Below are 6,102 nucleotides of genomic sequence, written 5' to 3' on the forward strand. Positions count from 1 at the left end.
AGGAAGAATACTCATCAGAGCTCATGAATGGCAGAAGTAAATCCAATGGAATCTCTATGGTCTCAGTGGGAGCCTCAGATTCCTATGGTTCCTCATTGGGGAACTCATTGGAGGCCAGTGGATGTCCATTGAGGTCTTCCTCAGTGGCGTTCACTGCCTCTCCCTCCTCTCCAAATTCGGCCATGTTGATAGCCTTGCACTCTCCTTTTGGATTTTCTTCTGTATTGCTTGGAAGAGTATTAGGAGGGAGTTCAGTAATTTTCTTGCTCAGCTGACCCACTTGTGCCTCCAAGTTTCTAATGGAGGACCTTGTTTCAGTCATGAAACTTTGAGTGGTTTTGATTAGATCAGAGATCATGGTTGCTAAGTCAGAGTTGTTCTGCTTAGAACTCTCTGTCTGTTGCTAAGAAGATGATGGAAAAGGCTTGCCATTGCTAAACCTGTTTCTTCCACCATTATTGTTGTTAAAACCTTGTTGAGGTCTCTGTTGATCCTTCCATGAGAGATTTGGATGATTTCTCCATGAGGGATTATAGGTGTTTCCATAGGGCTCTCCCATGTAATTCATCTCTTCCATTGAAGGGTTCTCAGGGTTATAAGCTTTTTCTTCAGATGAAGCTTCCTTAGTACTGCCTGGTGCATTTTGCATTCCAGACAGACTTTGGGAAATCAAATTGACTTGCTCAGTCAATATCTTGTTCTAAGCCAATATGGCATTCAGAGTATCAATCTCAATAACTCCTTTCTTCTGATTAGTCCCATTGTTCACAGGATTCCTTTCAGAAGTGTACATGAATTGGTTATTTGCAACCATTTCAATTAGTTCTTGAGCTTCTGTAGGCGTCTTCTTCAGATGAAGAGATCCTCCAGCAGAGCTATCCAAAGACATCTTGGACAGTTCAGACAGACCATCATAGAAAATACCTATGATGCTCCATTCAGAAAGCATATCAGAGGGACACTTTCTGATTAATTGTTTGTATCTTTCCCAAGCTTCATAGAGGGATTCTTCTTCCTTCTGTCTGAAGGTTTGGACTTCCACTCTAAGCTTACTCAATTTTTGAGGTGGAAAGAACTTTGCCAAGAAGGCATTGAGTAGCTTTTTCCAAGAGTTCAGGCTTTCTTTAGGTTGTGAGTCCAACCATATTCTAGCTCTGTCTCTTACAGCAAAAGGGAATAGCATAAGTCTGTAGACCTCAGGGTCAACCCCATTAGTCTTGACAGTGTCACAGATTTGTAAGAATTCAGCTAAAAACTGATGAGGATCTTCCAATGGAAGTCCATGGAACTTGTAATTCTGTTGCATTAGAGAAACTAATTGAGGCTTAAGCTCAAAGTTGTTTGCTCCAATGGCAGGGATAGAGATGCTTCTCCCATAAAAGTCGGGAGTAGGTGCAGTAAAGTCACCCAGCACCTTCCTTGCATTGTTGGCATTGTTATTGTTTTCGACTGCCATATCTTCTTCTCCTTTGAAGATTTCTGTTAGGTCCTCTACAGAGAGTTGTGCCTTAGCTTCTCTTAGCTTTTGCTTCAAGGTCCTTTCAGGTTCAGGATCAGCCTCAACAAGAATGCTTTTGTCTTTGCTCCTGCTCATATGAAAGAGAAGAGAACAAGAAAATATGGAATCCTCTATGTCACAGTATAGAGATTCCTTGAGGTGTCAGAGGAAAAGAAAAATGGAAGGAAGAGGTAGAAAATTCGAACTTATCAAGAAAGATGGAGTTCGAATTGTGCATTAAGGAATAGTGTTAGTCCATAAATAAAAGGATGTGAGAAGAGGGGAAGAAAGTTTCGAAAATAATTTAAAAAGATTTTAAAAACATTTTGAAAAACTTTAATTGATTTTCGAAAACCAAGATTGAGAAAGAAGTAAAGTGATTTTTGAAAAAGATTTTGAAATTAGAAATCAAAAAGATTTGATTGAAAACTATTTTGAAAAAGATGTGGTTAAGAAGATATGATTGGTTTTAAAAAGATGTGATTGAGAAGATATGATTTGAAAAACATTTTAAAAAGATTTGATTTTAAAAATTAATAACTTGGCTAACAAGAAAATATATGATTCAAACATTAAACCTTTCTCAATAGAAAAGGCACATACTTGAAATGTTGAATCAAATCATTAATTGATAGCAAGTATTTTTGAAAATAGAAAGAAATTGATTTTGAAAGAGGTTTGATTGAAAAGATTTGATTTGAAAAAGATTTGATTTTGAAAAGATTTTGAAAACTAAAAAAATTTGATTTGAAAACAAAATCTTCCTTCTTGTGCCATCCTGGCGTTAAACGCCCAGAATGGTGCACATTCTGGCGTTTAACGCCCAAACCACTACCCTTTTGGGCGTTAAACGCCCAGCCAGGCACCCTGGCTGGTGTTTAAACGCCAGTTTGCCCTTCTTCACTGGGTGTTTTGAACGCCCAGCTTTTTCTGTGTAATTCCTCTGCTGTATGTTCTGAATCTTCAATTCTCTGTATTATTGACTTGAAAAGACACAAATTAAAAATATTTTTGGGTTTTTAATAGTAAGGAATAATCAAAATGCAACTAAAATCAAATAACAATGCATGCAAGACTCCAAACTGAGCAGTTTGTATACTACTGACACTAACAAAATGAGAATGCATATGAGACACATAAACACTCAAGTCAAGAGAATTTAAAAATCAGAGCAATGAAACCATCAAGAACAACTTGAAGATTAATGAAGACACATGCATGAATGCAAAAAGAACAGAAACATGCAATTGACACCAAACTTAACATGAGACTCTAGACTCAAACAAGAAATATATTTTTGGATTTTTTTCGAAAATTAAGTGGAAAAAGAAAATAAAGGTATCAAAATTCTTAATGAAAATTCCAGGAATCATGCAATGTTAGTCTAAAGCTTCAGTCTAAAGAAATTAGACATGGCTGAACAGGCTTCAGCAGAACATTGCATTCAAGAGCTAAATTGATGAAAATCAATCAGCTTTGGTGATGATAAGAACATCACATTGAAACACTAGAATTCATTCTTAAGAACTCTGAAGAAAAATACCTAATCTAAGCAACAAGATGAACCGTCAGTTGTCCATACTCGAATAATCCCCGGCAACGGCGCCAAAAACTTGGTGGGCGAAATTGTGATCATCAATGGCTCCATCAACATGGTACGCTCAATTGCAATCTCAACTCTTTATCACAACTTCGCACTACTAACCAGCAAGTGTACAGGGTCGTCCAAGTAATAAACCTTACGCGAGTAAGGGTCGATCCCACAGAGATTGTTGGTATGAAGCAAGCTATGGTCACCTTGTAAATCTTAGTCAGGCAAACTCAAATGATTATGGATGATGTATGAATAAAACATAAAGATAAAGATAGAGATACTTATGTATTTCATTGGTAAGAACTTCAGACAAGTGTATGGAGATGCTTTGTCCCTTTCGTCTCTCTGCTTTCCTACTGTCTTCATCCAATCCTTCTTACTCCTTTCCATGGCAAGCTGTATGTAGGGTTTCACCGTTGTCAGTGGCTACCTCCCATCCTCTCAGTGAAAATGTTCAACGCACCCTATCACGGCACGGCTATTCAGTTGTCGATTCTCGATCATGTCGGAATAGAATCCAGTGATTCTTTTGCGTCTATCACTAACGCCCCACAATCGCGAGTTTGAAGCTCGTCACAGTCATTCAATCATTGACTCCTACTCAGAATACCACAGACAAGGTTTAGACCTTCCGGATTCTCTTGAATGCCGCCATCAATTCTAGCTTATACCACGAAGATTCCGGTTAAAGAATCCAAGAGATATCCACCCAATCTAAGGTAGAATGGAGGTGATTGACAGGCACACGTTCATAGGTGAGAATGATGATGAGTGTCACGGATCATCACATTCATCAAGTTGAAGAACAAGTGATATCTTAGAATAAGAATAAGCTGAATTGAATAGAAGAACAATAGTAATTGCATTAATACTCGAGGTACAGCAGAGCTCCACACCTTAATCTATGGTGTGTAGAAACTCCACCGTTGAAAATACATAAGAACAAGGTCTAGGCATGGCCGTGAGGCCAGCCTTCCAATGATCTAAGATAGCATAAGAACAAAGATAGCTACCAAGATGATCTAGAGATCTAAAGTGATCAAAAGATTCCAATACAATAGTAAAAGGTCCTACTTATAGAGAATTAGTAGCCTAGGGTTTACAGAGATGAGTAAATGACATAAAAATCTACTTCCGGACCCACTTGGTGTGTGCTTGGGCTGAGCATTGGAGCATTTTCGTGTAGAGACTTCTCTTGGAGTTAAACGCCAGCTTTTGTGCCAGTTTGGACGTTTAACTCCCATTCTTGTGCCAGTTCTGGCGTTTAACGCCGGACATTCTTGAGCTGATTTGGAACGCCGGTTTGGGCCATCAAATCTTGGGCAAAGTATGGACTATTAACATTGCTGGAAAGCCCAGGATGTCTACTTTTCAACGCCGTTGAGAGCGCGCCAATTGGGCTTCTGTAGCTCCAAAAAATCCACTTCGAGTGCAGGGAGGTCAGAATCCAACAGCATCTGCAGTCCTTTTTAGTCTCTGAATCAGATTTTTGCTCATGTCCCTCAATTTCAGCCAGAAAATACCTGAAATCACAGAAAAACACACAAACTCATAGTAAAGTCCAGAAAAGTGAATTTTAACTAAAAACTAATAAAAATATACTAAAAACTAACTAGAACATACTAAAAACATACTAAAAACAATGCCAAAAAGCGTACAAATTATCCGCTCATCACAACACCAAACTTAAATTGTTGCTTATCCCCAAGCAACTGAAAATCAAATAAGATAAAAAGAAGAGAATATACAATGATTTCCAAAAACATCTATGAAGATCAGCATTAATTAGATGAGCGGGGCTTTTAGCTTTTTGCCTCTGAACAGTTTTGGCATCTCACTCTATCCTTTGAAATTCAGAATGATTGGCTTCTTTAGGAACTCAGAATCTAGATAGTGTTATTGATTCTCCTAGTTGAGTATGATGATTCTTGAACACAGCTACTTATTGAGTCTTGGCCGTGGCCCAAAGCACTCTGTCTTCCAGTATTACCACCGGATACATACATGCCACAGACACATAATTGGGTGAACCTTTTCAGATTGTGACTCAGCTTTGCTAGAGTCCCCAATTAGAGGTATCCAGGGTTCTTAAGCACACTCGTTTTGCCTTGGATCACAACTTTATTTCTTTCTTTTTCTTTTTTTTTTGTTTTCTTTTCTCCCTTTTTTTTGTTTTTTTGTATTCACTGCTTTTTCTTGCTTCAAGAATCATTTTTATGATTTTTCAGATCCTCAGTAACATGTCTCCTTTTTCAACATTCTTTCAAGAGCCAACATTCATGAACCACAAATTCAAAAGACATATGCACTGTTTAAGCATACATTCAGAAAACAAAAATATTGCCACCACATCAAAATAATTAATCTGTTATAAAATTCAAAATTCATGCAATTCTTCTCTTTTTCAATTAAGAACATTTTTCATTCAAGAAAGGTGATGGATTCATAGGACATTCATAACTTTAAGGCATAAACACTAAGATACTAATGATCACAAGACACAAACATAGATAAACATAAGCATAAATTTTCGGAAAACAGGAAAATAAAGAACAAGGAGATTAAAGAACGGGTCCACCTTAGTGATGGCGGCTTGTTCTTCCTCTTGAAGATCTTATGGAGTGCTTGAGCTCCTCAATGTCTCTTCCTTGTCTTTGTTGCTCCTTTCTCATGATTCTTTGATCTTCTCTTATTTCATGGAGGAGGATGGAATGTTCTTGGTGCTCCACCCTTAGTTGTCCCATGTTGGAACTCAATTCTCCTAGGGAGGTGTTCAGTTGCTCCCAATAGTTTTGTGGAGGAAAGTGCATCCCTTGAGGCATCTCAGGGATTTGATGATGAGAGGGGTCTCTTGTTTGCTCCATCCTCTTCTTAGTGATGGGCTTGTCCTCATCAATGGGGATGTCTCCCTCTATGTCAACTCCAACTGAATAGCAGAGGTGACAAATGAGATGAGGAAAGGCTAACCTTGCCAAGGTAGAGGACTTGTCCGCCACCTTATAAAGTTCTT

At 38.2% G+C, this 6,102-nt stretch overlaps 1 non-coding gene across 1 annotated transcript; it reads left to right on the forward strand.

Moving 5' to 3' along the window:
* The first annotated feature begins 943 nt into the window (after positions 1-943).
* Positions 944-1,051, forward strand: LOC112793357 (small nucleolar RNA R71). Its single transcript, XR_003198053.1, has one exon. It is a non-coding gene; the product is annotated as a small nucleolar RNA R71 (small nucleolar RNA).
* Positions 1,052-6,102: the final 5,051 nt, after the last annotated feature.

Source organism: Arachis hypogaea, chromosome 3, assembly GCF_003086295.3.
Source record: "Arachis hypogaea cultivar Tifrunner chromosome 3, arahy.Tifrunner.gnm2.J5K5, whole genome shotgun sequence".
NCBI classification, from domain to species: Eukaryota; Viridiplantae; Streptophyta; class Magnoliopsida; order Fabales; family Fabaceae; genus Arachis; species Arachis hypogaea.